Here is a 13,905-nt window from a genome sequence, read left to right as displayed (position 1 = left end):
TTTTTCGCAATTAACTATTTTTCAACGAAATGAAATTGCAAAATTTTTTACGTTTTTTTAATAGAGATGATTTTTTTTTTCGCTTTGGAAACGAGCCGGGTAAATTTTTTTATTACTCTGTGATTTCATCGCTTTTGTTAAATGGAAAAACAAAAACACACAGTTTTTAAGAAGTAATTTTATTGTTGGCGGAAAAAAATTAGATATGCCCTCGGTGATAAGAGTATTTTGTAAATCAATTCTTTTGTTTAGTTTTATGCAAAAAAAAACAGCATTTTTTTCCACCGTGGTTGTAATATGGGCGCGGATGGTCTCGTTTTGATCCCTTCTTTTCACCGTACACGTAATCGGATTATATTAAAATGGTTCGAAGTCGAATAAAAACGTACACTTTCGCTTTTTGTTGGAAAAATTCTCCTCTATATCTTGGCTGTCTTTTAAAGTACCTACCTATATAGTTAATAAATACACGTAGTGGGCCATTTAAGTATTATTTATCAGCAGTACCTCTTATTCTCTTTCATCGCTATGTTATCTGGGCCGTTTTTCTGCAGCATGTTCAATTGAGAAAATACGCGCTAAAATATCAATGTTGAGAGAATTTATCTACTCGAGTACACTATACAAATGTATTAGGTGTATATGTAGCCTGAGAGTGTAAGGCTAAGGCTATACCAGTATACCTACATCAATGTGGAATTAATGTGTAATATTTTTCGCTGCCTTTTGGCGCTATAATGAATACGTTTGGTTGGATCTAACGAGAGGATAATTTACTACGAGTAATTTTTCACGTAGACGAAACTTTTTTCCTGGTGCGATAAAATGTTAAATTATTTCGAAAAACGTTGCCATAAAATTTCACAACGCTTGTTAGCCATTAACGAAAAGACAAGTTCGCGTCGTCATCATTGTCGTCGTAGTCGTTTGTCCTACGAAAACTGTTTTTTCTTCTCGCACGTCTCGCGAGCTCCCCTCGCCTGCTTATATATATATTTTACTTTAAATGGTTACGAAAACACAAAAGAACTATAGGAAGTTTTAACGCCTCACCGACGGTAATTTACGCGTCAGATTTGATACAAACGTATAGCATAGCTCTGGCAAAAGCTTTGTAATAGCATTTACACAGTTGTAGATAAAGAAGAAGAAGTAGAAGCCCCCCTTATAGTATGTATGTATATGTGATCGTGGGTGAAGAATGAGGAAGAAGAGGGGGGTGAGTTTTAGAAAAGCGTACGATAAATACACTATACAGCAAGCGCGAGCGACGCGACGATGTAAAACGTTAAATCGACTCGGTAAAAGCTTAAGGAAAATACATGTAGGTAGACTAGAGGTATTCGACTAAATGAAGATGAAATTTTCCTATAGATACGTTTTCGCGGTACACAAGACAGAAGCGGCAGTAAAAAGTATTATTGTGTAAGTTTGGTATACCTAGCTAAGAAAACTCAGCGGGCGTAGTTGGCATAGTTTCAATTTTATGCTACGTATACCTAACTCAATTACGTATCTCAGCTGTTTGTCGTTTACCTACCTTATATAGTCAATTTTAATATTGTTTTATTTAACTAATCCGTATGGAAGAATACGCTCGCCGAGCAAACCGCCAAAAAAGAAGGCTAAATCGGTGAAATGATTATTGAGATTTATTGCCTCGCAAAAAGCTACGTAGGTAGGTACCTATTTTGTACGGTTTCGACTTCGGAGCGAGGTTTCTTTATATGTCGTTTGAGTTGAAGAGAAAATACCCTTATGGGGTATTAGAGCAGAGTGTATAGATTTGACGTACGAAATGGGACAAGAAGAGTGGGTAGGGTTTTCGGTGATTTTTTCAAAGGTCCAGGAGCTAAGTTTGGTCTTTCTTCTGGGAGTATTTTTCGATTGTTTTAGAAATCAGCTACCTGTTTTGAGGCTGTTTTGGAGATATATTGTGAAAGGCTAATAAATCAAATCCAAAAATCTTAGGTACTTTTTAAATTTTCTGGCCTATTTATTTCAATTATTGAAATGAGACACTGTTCTTGTATTACACCACTTGAAATGACGATTAGATTTCGTTCAAAAACTCTACGAATTTCCAAAACGCACATTTTCGATTGCATTTGACGGTATTCAAGAGTATTGTTTTGAATTCTCTGAATATGGGCAGTTTTTTATTTGGGGGGGGGGGGAGGAGGGGGTAAAATATGATGAACGAAAAACTGTATTCGTGAGTTAAAAAACCACATAAAAACGTACTTATTTTTCGAAAAATTTGAAATCGCTCATGGACATTTCTTTGGACGAATAAATTATGATGATTTAGGTTTTTGAATTTAATTGCCAACTTCAATTATTTTTTTTGTTGGTCAAAAGGATTTTGTTATTGGAAAAATGACAATTTTTATATCCTCCTCCATCCTCCTCTCATCTTCCTCCTCCTACCTTTCCTCTCCCTTCCCCTCCTCTTCGTAGTAAAATTGTTGTTTCTTATTTAGGAACTTCTCGATCACTCAGTTATACTGATTCAGCCATTTTTTTTTTTTGTTAGCGGAACATGAGGATCCATTGGGTTGGCTCACAAAAAAATTTAGCAGTCTAAATAGCGATTTGAGGGTTTTATAAGATTCCCTTCAGACTACAATAACATTTGCGAGGCTCAAATTTTATATAAGTGGTGAAAATGGTGCTTTTTGGGAGCTCAAATTTTAAAAAAATTGTTGTGCTTAAAATGTCGAAAATGGCATTTTATTCCGTTCAAGTTCAAAATGCCATTCGAAGCACGATGGAAATGAAAATGTGACCCGCCGTATCACCTGGAAAAGCCTGGGAATTTGGTCGGTCTGGGAAAGGTCAGGGAAAATTCAGGGAATTCACTCAAAAGTCAGGTAATTTTGGGAAAGGTTACTTCAAACAGATTTTTCCATTTCTCATAATAATGAAAAAATGCACCTTCGCTTTGCTCATGCAATTTTTTCGCTGGTCGGTTTTGTCATAAATTGCCAAATTCCCAGAAAGTAGAGGAGAGGGAGGATGTTTTGGACACTTTTCTTTTCTTTGAAATTGCGAGCGATAGGAAACACCTAGAAAGGCGGGGTTGGTCTCATTTGAAAGAGGATCTCAATGCGCACATTTTGACCTACTCAAAAAATTTTTAAGTTGCAAATTGAACAAACCATTGGACTTTGAGTGGGATGTTTTGGACACAATAGGTGGATGTTTTGGACATGCTGAGAATTGACGTTTTTTTTAATGTTTATTTTTGGAAATCCTAAATTTCAATCCGTTAGGAATCAATTGTCAGTATCTGTCCACAATTTCACACAATTTCAGTTGACTCGGATTGTTTTTAATATTAGTGAGGCAATGTTGAAGAGTCAACTTTTTTATGCCATATTTTTCAGCCAGTGCTGGCCTGCTCGAATCAACATATTTTCAGGAGGCAACTTCAAATCGTTCTTGATTAGCATTTATCGTTCCAGACTCATTAAAAGTATTTTCTGGATTTACCTGATAAAACTGAGGCATTCTTACACCCAAACATGAAAAATTAACACTAAATCGCAGTGTCCAAAACATCCCCACTATGCCATTTCTACTTCAACTGGCTGCGGGAAAAAAGTATCAGCTTTTCATGAAAAGGTAATTAGTGATTATTGATGAGAAGGAATCAGAGATTTCATTTTACTTGGGCTCTTGACAAAATTCCTTACGGTTATTTTTCAGGAACTCAAAATGTGAGATGAAAATTTTTTCCAAAAACAGCACTTCAAAACAAAAACTGAAATATTTTATCACAAGAGTTGGTATCAGGTAAATGTTGTCAAATATCAGTTGCGGTACAACATTGCCACATAATAGTGAAAACCCCGTCAAAAAAATCAAACCAACTCGTCAAACCAGCAACTGTCCAAAACATCCACCTGTCCAAAACATCCTCCCTCTCCCCTATTGTTTTTTGCAAAAATTGTTGAAGTCTTGCATTTTATGAACTTATGAGTTATGGGTATCATTAATAAATCTCGCTCTTTATTAGCTCTAAGATGTTTCACTTTTCTGATAAAAATGGTCAAGAAGCCTTGCCTTTTACTGAAATTATTGTGGAAGTCTTGTTTTCTGTCAAGAATAGCAAAAAGTCTTGCTTTTTAGTCTAAATTGTCAAGAATTTTCTTTTTTTTTTTTTTGCAAAAAAGATGCTAAGAATTGTGTTTTAATAATAGTTTTAATGTGTCGTTTTTTCGCTAGAAATTGCTAAGAAAAACGTTTTCTTTTGCTGAAATTGTCAAATGTGTCATATTCATTGCCAGAAATCGCAAAAATTCTCAATTCTTTTGGTCTAAATTTACCAAAAAACATCGATTTTTTTTTCAATCAAAAAGTTGCCAAATATTTTTTTGTAGTTCAACTGTTTTGGCAAAAATTGGAAAAAGGAATTGTCAAAATTTCCTGCTTTTTGCTGAAATTGAACAAGTTTCTATCGAGTTTCATTTTTAGATTTTAATTAAAAACTAAAAGTTCTGTTTTTTTTTTTTGATAATTTTTTTTGCATTCACTTTTTTGGTTACTTTTTTGAGCGTTTTAGGCTACTGAAGTCACTTTTTTGGGAAAAAAATGTACAAGGCCTAGAATTTAAAAAAACTATTGATTAAATTTGAGTAATGGTGACATTTAAAAAAATACATTTCTTTATGAAGTCGTCCTTTTTTTGTAATTGTAAATTTTCCAGAGCTTTTGCCCTCGCTTCGCTGGGACCATTTACCATCAAAGAGACGAAAAAACGAAAAGATGAAAAGACGAAAAGACAAAATGACGGAATGACAAAATGACAAAATGACGAAATGACAAAATGACAAAATGACAAAATGACAAAATGACAAAAAGACAAAAAGACGGACAGATGGAAAGACGGAAAGACACCCAAACCCTGTATGAGACATTAATTCTTTGTTTGAGCTAAGGTAGAGTGGGGTAATGATCTTAAATCGTGAAAATTCCAGATGAATCGACATTTTTTTCTATTTCACATGCATTTTTTAAAAAAACACCTCTCACTTTACTTATGAGTGGTTTCAACATGCTTTGATAAAAGTGTTTACTAAGGAGCGACAAGTTGAACCCCGCGAGTTGTGACCAAGTGAATGTGTCGGTAAAGGTTGTTGCTTCGACAGTTTGACACCCCCTAGTTGACACAACCAGAAAATTGATATTTCTCTACATGAGGTCACAATTACCCCATTTGTGCAATTACCCCACTCTACCTTACTGAAATTTGTTTTTCATGCTATCCAATGGATTCCCACATTGTAGTGAAAACACGATCAGATAAGTACAGACTGAATGAACGAGATGTTTGGTTGTGAAGTACATAGACAGGGTGTCTACCAGGTCGCTATAGCGTTAAAAGTCGCGAAAAGTCGCGATTTTGAAAATAGGGCGCTAAAGTCGCTAAAAGGTCGCGATTTTCGCTAAAAATACCAAAAAGTCGCTATAAATTGTCCAAACTTTAAATTTTATAAACTTTTCGTATTATTATTCAATGTTAATGCTACTTGCCAAATTAGCATTTTAAATAATCATAAAAATTCAAAATTTCAAAAGCTTTCGCCCTCGCTTCGCTCGGGCATATTATTTCGTTTTCTTTAGCCAAACGTTGAGTCTTGATGATAGAAAAATTGACTTCTCACATTAAAAATGATATTTTTTCACTTCTGGAGAATTGTGAATTTTCGTGTTACCAGTGCTTTTGCCCTCAGTTGGCTCGGTTCGTACGGGATGTGGGTGTATTTTTAGAAATATGTACCTATTGTAATATTTTGGAAATTATTGTTAGATTGCTGAGGAGCAGGACCGACGAGAGTTACCTAGGACTCGCTCATTCTGGAGGGTCCAACAATAAAGAAAGGGCCCGTGATGGAAGAAAAACGTGTTTTTTTACTTTTCAAAAGTCAAATTTTCAAAAGCTTTTGCCCTCGCTTCGCTCGGGCTTGTTTTCTTTTCTTTTTACACATCGAAATTTCTGAAAAAATATCATTCAACTTTCAAAGTTTTGAAGTGAAAGAATGAACTTCTCGCTTAAACAAAAAGAAAAATTAGTGGTTGAAATGACTAGAAAAAGAACAATCGAAGAAATTGAAATTTTAGAACTGAAGAAAGTTAAGTAGATGGAAAAGGAAAAAGAAAAGCTCGAAAATTTGGATGACTATTTATGTCACATGGAAACTATTGAAAGTTGTCCAAACCTCCCCCCTCCCACCACCCAATAAGTGCAAATTTTATTGGAACCCAATTTTTTTCGTTAGAAAATGGGGGGGGGGGGTACTGAAAAAAAGTCGCGAAAAAAGGTTCTTCATAAATTTCTTTTCATGTTACATGGGAACTATTGAAAAATCCCATTTTTTTTTGTTGAAAAATTGGGTGTGGGAACTGTTGAAAAAAACATTTTTACGTTGGAAATTTTTTTTGGGGGGGGGGGTACTTTTAACTGAAAAAAGTCGCTAAAAGTCGCGAAAAAAAGTCGCGAAAAGTCGCTATTTTTGAGAATTAAATTTTGGTAGACACCCTGATAGAACATTTTGAGATTGAGCTAGGTTAATTAAAATTTCAGAAACTTTCTGCTCCTTGGGTAGGAATTAATTTTTAGTGGAAATAGGTACTTGGTGCATACCTGAGTTTTCATAAGAGGCGAAATAAACCCAAAATAGACAGGTACATGATTGAAGGTTAAATTGAGCATTATTTCTGGCCTGGAAAACATATTTATTACCTTTAATAGACTTCAGAGGACAGACGCATATTTCATACAAATAGTTGATCTATGTTGCAGACATTCATTTCGAAGGTTTTGACGTTTGAGTTTCCATGATATCTTATTGCGTGCAATTCTCAGTATGGCGGGTTCTGCGCCAGGAGGCATTTAAATTGACGTGGGTAATAGGTAAACTGTAAAGATGAAGTACTGAATGTGAAATTAACGCACGTCTGAGATGAAATAATAGAATGGCGTGGTCCTACAAGCCCTTGTTAGGAGTCGAAGGTCGTTTCATATTTTAAATTAACCTTTATAAACGAAAATTAAACCCTGGGAAATTTTTCCAAACATTGCATTATAACTAATTAAATTGTTGGAAAATCATCGTTTTTCTAAATATTTGAACATTTGATTTATTTTTAAGCAGTTTTTTCTGACTTTGGGAAATAATATTTTTCAATTTGGAATTTTTTGGCCAATTATTTAGTTTTAGAATGACAATTTAATTGGAATAATAAAGGTAGGTACTTATTCTATACTCTACATGAATATCTTGAGAAGGGTGCGATTTCAAATCTATGTAGGTATACTTATCAGTTTTCACTAGAAGAGCTCACATTGTTAAAATATACCCCGAAGATGGTGAATATTTTGATCAAAAATAGTTTAGGGCTTTGAAAAAAAGGGTGGCACTGGGTGTTTACTGTTTATCACCTCATCCCTCATACTTTTTTATTGTTACGTTAAACTCGCCCGTATCATTTTTTTCCAATTTAACGCAGAAACGTGGAGAAAATTGAAATGATATATTATTCAAAATCGTTCAAATTGTTTCCTTATTGAAAACCACGCGCAATATTCCAAAAAATACTTCACGCCGTAGAACTGACTCGACCTCGACGTCAAATTATTATCTATAGCCTATTTATTAACCATAAGCGTCTTTTACGTTCAATTTCTAAATGAGTGAAATACTCTGCTCGTTCGTTTTCAATTTATTTGCAAATAAGTAGGTAGTAGAATTTCTTCCGACTGATTTTCTTATATGGATAGATGAATTCATCTGCTCGATTACTTTGTATAAATTGATGAATAACTTCTCAATTAATAAAGCTGTCTATCACTCATAGTTCTTATTCCTAAACACTTAATTCCAATTAAAAACTAAACTAGGCAAATGCTACTCATAGGAGTATTTTTTTTCATCTACTTACTCGTACGTAAATTAATTCTTTGATGCTATACCATACTTATACCTATTTGAGGATTGACAAACATTGAATTCGATGTCACTGGTGTGTAAATGTTTTTCATTTCTTTTTCGCTGCGAAGACAAATCTGTGTATTTGGAACAGAACTGGAAATCGTTCTAGTAAAAGCATCGAATGTGAAAATATATCACGAAATGTGATCTGATTCGATTTAACGTTAACTGAACTTGATATATGTAATGTAATAGCAATACGTAACATTCATGAATGGATTACAATTTAAACGTAGATACCTCGAGTATAGATATAGGTATAGCGTCGTAGGTGTATATCTTGCGAAATTAAATGAACTCGACAAACACACGAAATACCGACGTATCTTTCGCTCTATTTACTTATTAAAAGAGACATTGGTAAATGCAGAAAACACGAAAGGAACTATTGCATCTAGGCTTTGGGATAATTGATGTGAAGATATATAGGCTCATTTCTACTCTTATCACCTGTGTATGTGAAAAAATCCTGTCTGTAGATAGAAATGGAGCTGTCACGAGGCATACAATCAACTAAATCGTTCTGTAGGAAAATGGGCTATAAATTGTTGTGTTCTTCCTACCTTGAGACTGAAATAATACCCCCATCTAGTGGTAAAAAATTCGATATATGTATACCCAAATTCCCCCCTACCCTTCCACTATCAAGAAGCTCAGTAACGAAATTTTTTGTCGATGAAAATATTTCAATTTTAGACCATTGATAGAACTTTTTCACTGCTCGTGCTCGAAAAATGGAAAACCAAAATCACTCTCGCTTTAACTTCATTTTCCACTTTTCAAAACAGCTATTTAGAAAAAAAAGCAACAACAACAACAGCATAAATAAAGTGCGAAAAACAACACCGAAGTTGTGGGTGAAAATGTCGTTTGTATAAAGTGCCGTTAGAATATATCGTTTTAATTAAGAAAAACAGTAAGTTACAATTAGTTTGTTTGTATTTATTTAGGTTAAAGCCGGACCCAGAAGACAAGTTGTCGTTGAGCGGAATAAAAGATTAACCTCGATTCGGTCGTTCGTGAATGATTCTTCAACTCTACGCGATGCATTCAACTATTACGTGGACGTATTCCTTTGAAAAATGTTTTTTTCTTTTCATCGAATTGCTCGTGTGAAAATTTGCTATACGATTGTCGCAGGTATGTACCTTTTTTTTATCACCATTCGTACGGTATGTTTCGATATTTTTCATCGTGTGGTACTCGAATGTAAATTCTTTCGAGTTGGTAAAAAAAAGTTCTGACTCGTAGTTCTCGTTCTTTACACAGAGAAAAAAAGCTAAAAAATAAAAAACAAAAGATAATTTGCACCGGGGGGTTACTATGTATTTTGAGTGCAGTGTCCAACAATTCTTCGGCGGAGTGATTAATTGGCGCGGAAACATAAAAGACAACGGGGAAGTGGTGCAATGAGCGGGCTTAACAAAGCTACACGGTTTCACCACCGCGTCGCCATCGTCGTCTCGTCGTCGTGTCGGTTTATTTGCAAGGAAAACCGCACGTTTATAAGGTGACTTGATAACCCGACGGTGTCAAAATTCAACGCTGATTTTAGCGTTTGACTGGATAAAGTGCTTTGCTATTCGTAAAGATTTTCTGCCTGCTCGGCGTACTTGTAGGTGCCTATACTGTTGATATTCGAGGTGTATTATATATTGTATTTTCATTTAATTTTCGAGCTATTGGTATATCGAGTCTGGGGTATTTTAGGTCGATTGTAGAACTTCACTCTGTGAACGTGTTCTGTGTGGAATGGCTACACAACGAGATCATTTTCACTGGTTAAAATTTATTCTTGCGTACCCTGTCTACACCGGGTGTTTTGTTCATGGTTTCGTGTATTTTGCCTGGTATAGGTAGGCAGCCCACACTAAACCATGGATAAAGGTTTGCCGAACGTCAGAATTGAAAGGAGCGATCGTTTGTGCTTCAAAGTGTCGTTATTTCAACATGTTGGCAGTTGACACTCGTCAAATATGGTAGAAACGTGAAGTCTCATGTTGAATCCATCTAAAGGGAGAAAAAATTCTATGTTTTGCCCAAATTCAAAATTCAAAGTGTCATGAAAGGCAAAAATCTTTCAAAGTAGAAATAAATATCGCAGCTCCATCAATTGTAAATATTTCTAAAATTTGTACCGGATCAGATTTGTAAGAAATGTTTTCCCCTATACTACAATTAATTTTCCAAACAAAATTCATCCATGTATAATATTTTAAGAGTTACTTATGTAATTCGTGTCGAAATAATGATTGCTCCTTCAATTCTGGTGGTGGGCAAACCTTCGTGCATTCGTCCATTTGAGACTGCTATACTACCAGGTGAAAAATTTGAATCCTTAATTTGGAATAGGTACCCAATCCTAATATCAATCTAAAACCAAATGGGAGAGAAAAAAAAGAGGAGGCAGCTCATGCACCCAAAATTAAGAAGGATTATCTCCAATCATTGAAAAAAAATCTACGTAGATATTTTTGACATAGATGGGGAGGGGACGGAGTGGATTCAAAATTTTTAGGACGCTAATCAGCGTGATGTTGATCTACCTGATTCTGGAAAAAATTTGATCAATCCAATTTCCATTGTTTGGAGATTGTATGCATCATTTGATTTTAGTTTGATCAGCTACTGGTAATTTTTGGTAAACTAAAAGGTAACTGCAGGTAAATTAGTGGAATTTCTGGTAAATTGCTGTTTTGTTTTTTCCAAAATAGCTAAAAATATTTTGTAAATGTACTTTAATACAGAGCGCCCAGAAATATCGAGTACCTCAAAGAAAGTTTTTCATTAAAAATATAGGTTGGCAACGTGAAATAGATGCATATGATTGGTGGAATGTTATCTCTCCAGTCCAACAACCAATCATGTGCTATCATTATTATCATTCACTGTGACCAGCCAAAGTACTTTAGTAGAAAACTTTTTTAGGGGTACTCGATATTTCTGGGCACCCTGTATAAGTTGCAAATTTTGGTAAATTAGTGGTAAATTTTTGTAAGGTAGCAGTTTTTGGGAAAATATATCTAGCAATTTTTGGCGAATTGATAAATAACTTTGTATGATATACCTATATACAGGGAGCCCAGAAATATCGAGTACCCCTAAAAAAGTTTTCTACCAAAATACTTTGGTTGGTCACCGTGAATGAATGATAGCACATGATTGGTTGTTGGACTGGAGAGATAAGATTCCACCAATCATATGCATCTATTTCACGTTGCCAACCTATATTTTTAATGAAAAACTTTCTTTGGGGTACTCGATATTTCTGGGCACCCTGTACTAGGTAATTTTTGTTAAGTTGCAGGAATTTTTTTTGTGTAAATTACAGGGTAATTTTTTGGTAAAATGAATCAACTGGTAGTTTTTTTGCCCGTAATTTACTGGATATTACCTGTAATTTACTGGAAATTACCTGTAATTTACCAAAAATTACCTGTAATTTACCAAAAATTACCTGTAATTTACCAAAAATTACCTGTAATTTACCAAAAATTACCTGTAATTTACCAAAAATTACAGAGTATTGATTTGATTCACCCAAATCTAAAATAATCTGTTATTCAGTAAACATTACCTGTAAATTACCAGAAATTACCCATAATTTGCCAGAAATTACCCGTAATTTGCCAGAAATTACCCGTAATTTGCCAGAAATTACCCGTAACTTACCAAAAATTACCCATAACTTACCAAAAGTTACCTGTAAATTACTGGAAATTGCCCGTAATTTACTGGAAATAACCTGTAATTTACTGAAAATTTTTTGCAATTTACCGAAAATTACCTGTAAATTACCCAAATTTACCCGTAATTTACCAGAAATTACCCATAATTGACCAAAAATTATCTGTAATTTACCAAAAATTACCTGTAGTTTTCCAAAATTACCAGTAATTTACCAAAAATTTTCCGTAATTTACTGGAAATTACCTGTAATTTATTGAAAATTACCTGTAATTTACTGGAAATTACCAGTAAATTACCCAAAATTACCGGTAATTTACCAAAAATTACCCTTAAGTGACCAAAAATTATCTGTAATTTAAATTACATATAATTTTTGGTCAATTACGGGTAATTTCTGGTAAATTACAGCTAATGTTTACTGAATTACAGGTTAGGTTAGCCTTCAAGTGAATTAATACTCTGTAAATTTCTGGTAATTTTTGGTAAATTACTGGTGATTTCTGGTAAATTACAGGTAATTTTTGGTTAATTATTCTATTACCAAACTATGGTAGGCGTGACTCCAATATTTGAAAACTTGAATTGAAAATTCTCAATATCATGAGAGATAGATTTTTAAAAACTTGGAATTACAAACATCCCCCCCCCTCCTCTCCCTCCTCCCCCTCCATAAAATGGGCTGTTTCTAGTATTTCCAGTGTATAATTTTATATTATTTTATCTGATTTTTAGGATCTTCAAGATAAAAATGACGAATTTCCGACACCTTGAGTTACAAATTACTTTAATGAATTGCTAAAATTTTGACAAACTATCAAACATCCTTCTCTGATATTTTGTCATTTTTTTTCAATTTTGGAAGGTTGAAAAAAGCACACCTAACTAAGGTTTACGGGTAGTAATTTTCACTTTTTTAAATTAAGTAGATAGGTATTTCAGTTTCTTCGGGTACTCGGTAGTGTATGTAAAAATCAAGCCCAGGCTGTACCCATATTCTATGTATGTACGTCATCGATAAATTAATTAACCTAAATAAGCAACTCACACCCTACTTGATAATTCCATCATCACATCGGTTTACTTGCTCGTATCTGCTGGCATGACGACGCAGTCTCACGATAAATCATAAAACGCTCTACTTTTCGCAATATAAAAACACAAACAAAAAAAAAAGGAAGAGTGTAACTTTGAAAAAGTTTTTTTTCCACGTTAACCATACTCAGTATTCTTTGCGAGATCAGTGAGAGTACACGGAGAATAAGTATGACTACATTTTATTTTATTTTTTAAAAGAGGTTGTTGCTGAACCTAATTTGTTCTTTATATCGTATCTCGTTTAGTTTGTTCATTTCTGCTACTGTGTACATTTTCTTCTCCTTTTTTTTTTATCATCATTCTTATTTAGTCTGTTTAAAAACTTTATGTTTATGGAACTTTTGAAAAAAATTACCCAGTCACTGTAGCTTTTCCTGCTTCGTTAGAAGAAGAAAAGAAAAAAGTGTTTGTCGAGTTGGTATAAGAGAAAATCACGTATGTGATTAATTATATTTTAGTAAAAAATAAAAATACACGTAAAAAGAGGATTGCAACGATGCGACGCGACGCGACGGTGCTACAATAATACCAGATTAGTGAAATGAACGCGGTTGTTTTTCCTTTGTCGCGTTCGTTTTCTTTTTAAAGTGCATTTTACAAATTGAGAGATTGTCGAGCTGATAAAGCGTTTTCTGAATACGTAATGTACCTATACAGCAAGTATGCAAAAATTCACCCACCATAATTTGGATTAAAGTTGATCCGGGTTGTGTATTTGTGTAGTACGATATGGAATACGAAGAAAAACAAAATGATTATTGAAGCATTTTGTTCGCAAATACGCGGAAATAGTACAAAGCTGAAATTTTGCTCAGTTTTCTTGTACTACTTTTGCGAAACCCGCTTGGAAAAAAATAGCGTTTTATTACGTATGAAAACTGACAATAATGGCTTATGTTGTGATGTTGGTTGCTGAGATTGCAAGTTTATCAGAAAGGTATGAGTAAGGAAGAGAAACAAAAATGAAAAATAAATCCCACTTTGAAGACTTGGGGCTGAAAATGTCTCTAGTCTATTTTGATGAATGGATAGTAAAGGATGGGAGGGAGGTCGAAAATTTTGAACTTTTTGATGATGATGATTACAAAGTAGTGATAAAAAATATTTCCCATCATGGAGAATT

At 34.1% G+C, this 13,905-nt stretch overlaps 1 protein-coding gene and 1 long non-coding RNA gene across 7 annotated transcripts in view; one reads left to right on the top strand and one right to left on the bottom strand.

Annotated features, from left to right (window-relative positions):
• LOC135831213 (mucin-5AC-like) overlaps positions 1-13,905 on the bottom strand; it is a 407,292-nt gene that overhangs the window by 206,544 nt on the left and 186,843 nt on the right. The gene's annotated exons all lie outside the window — the stretch shown is intronic.
• The window catches only part of LOC135831216 (uncharacterized), a 256,152-nt gene that overhangs the window by 61,477 nt on the left and 180,770 nt on the right, over positions 1-13,905 (top strand). The window contains exon 3 of the long non-coding RNA XR_010556163.1: positions 8,948-9,137. This is a non-coding gene — a long non-coding RNA (uncharacterized LOC135831216). The remainder of the gene's footprint in view (positions 1-8,947; positions 9,138-13,905) is intronic.

Source organism: Planococcus citri, chromosome 1 (genome assembly GCF_950023065.1).
Source record: "Planococcus citri chromosome 1, ihPlaCitr1.1, whole genome shotgun sequence".
In the NCBI taxonomy this organism is placed as follows: Eukaryota; Metazoa; Arthropoda; class Insecta; order Hemiptera; family Pseudococcidae; genus Planococcus; species Planococcus citri.
This window is presented reverse-complemented; position numbering and strand designations above follow the sequence as displayed.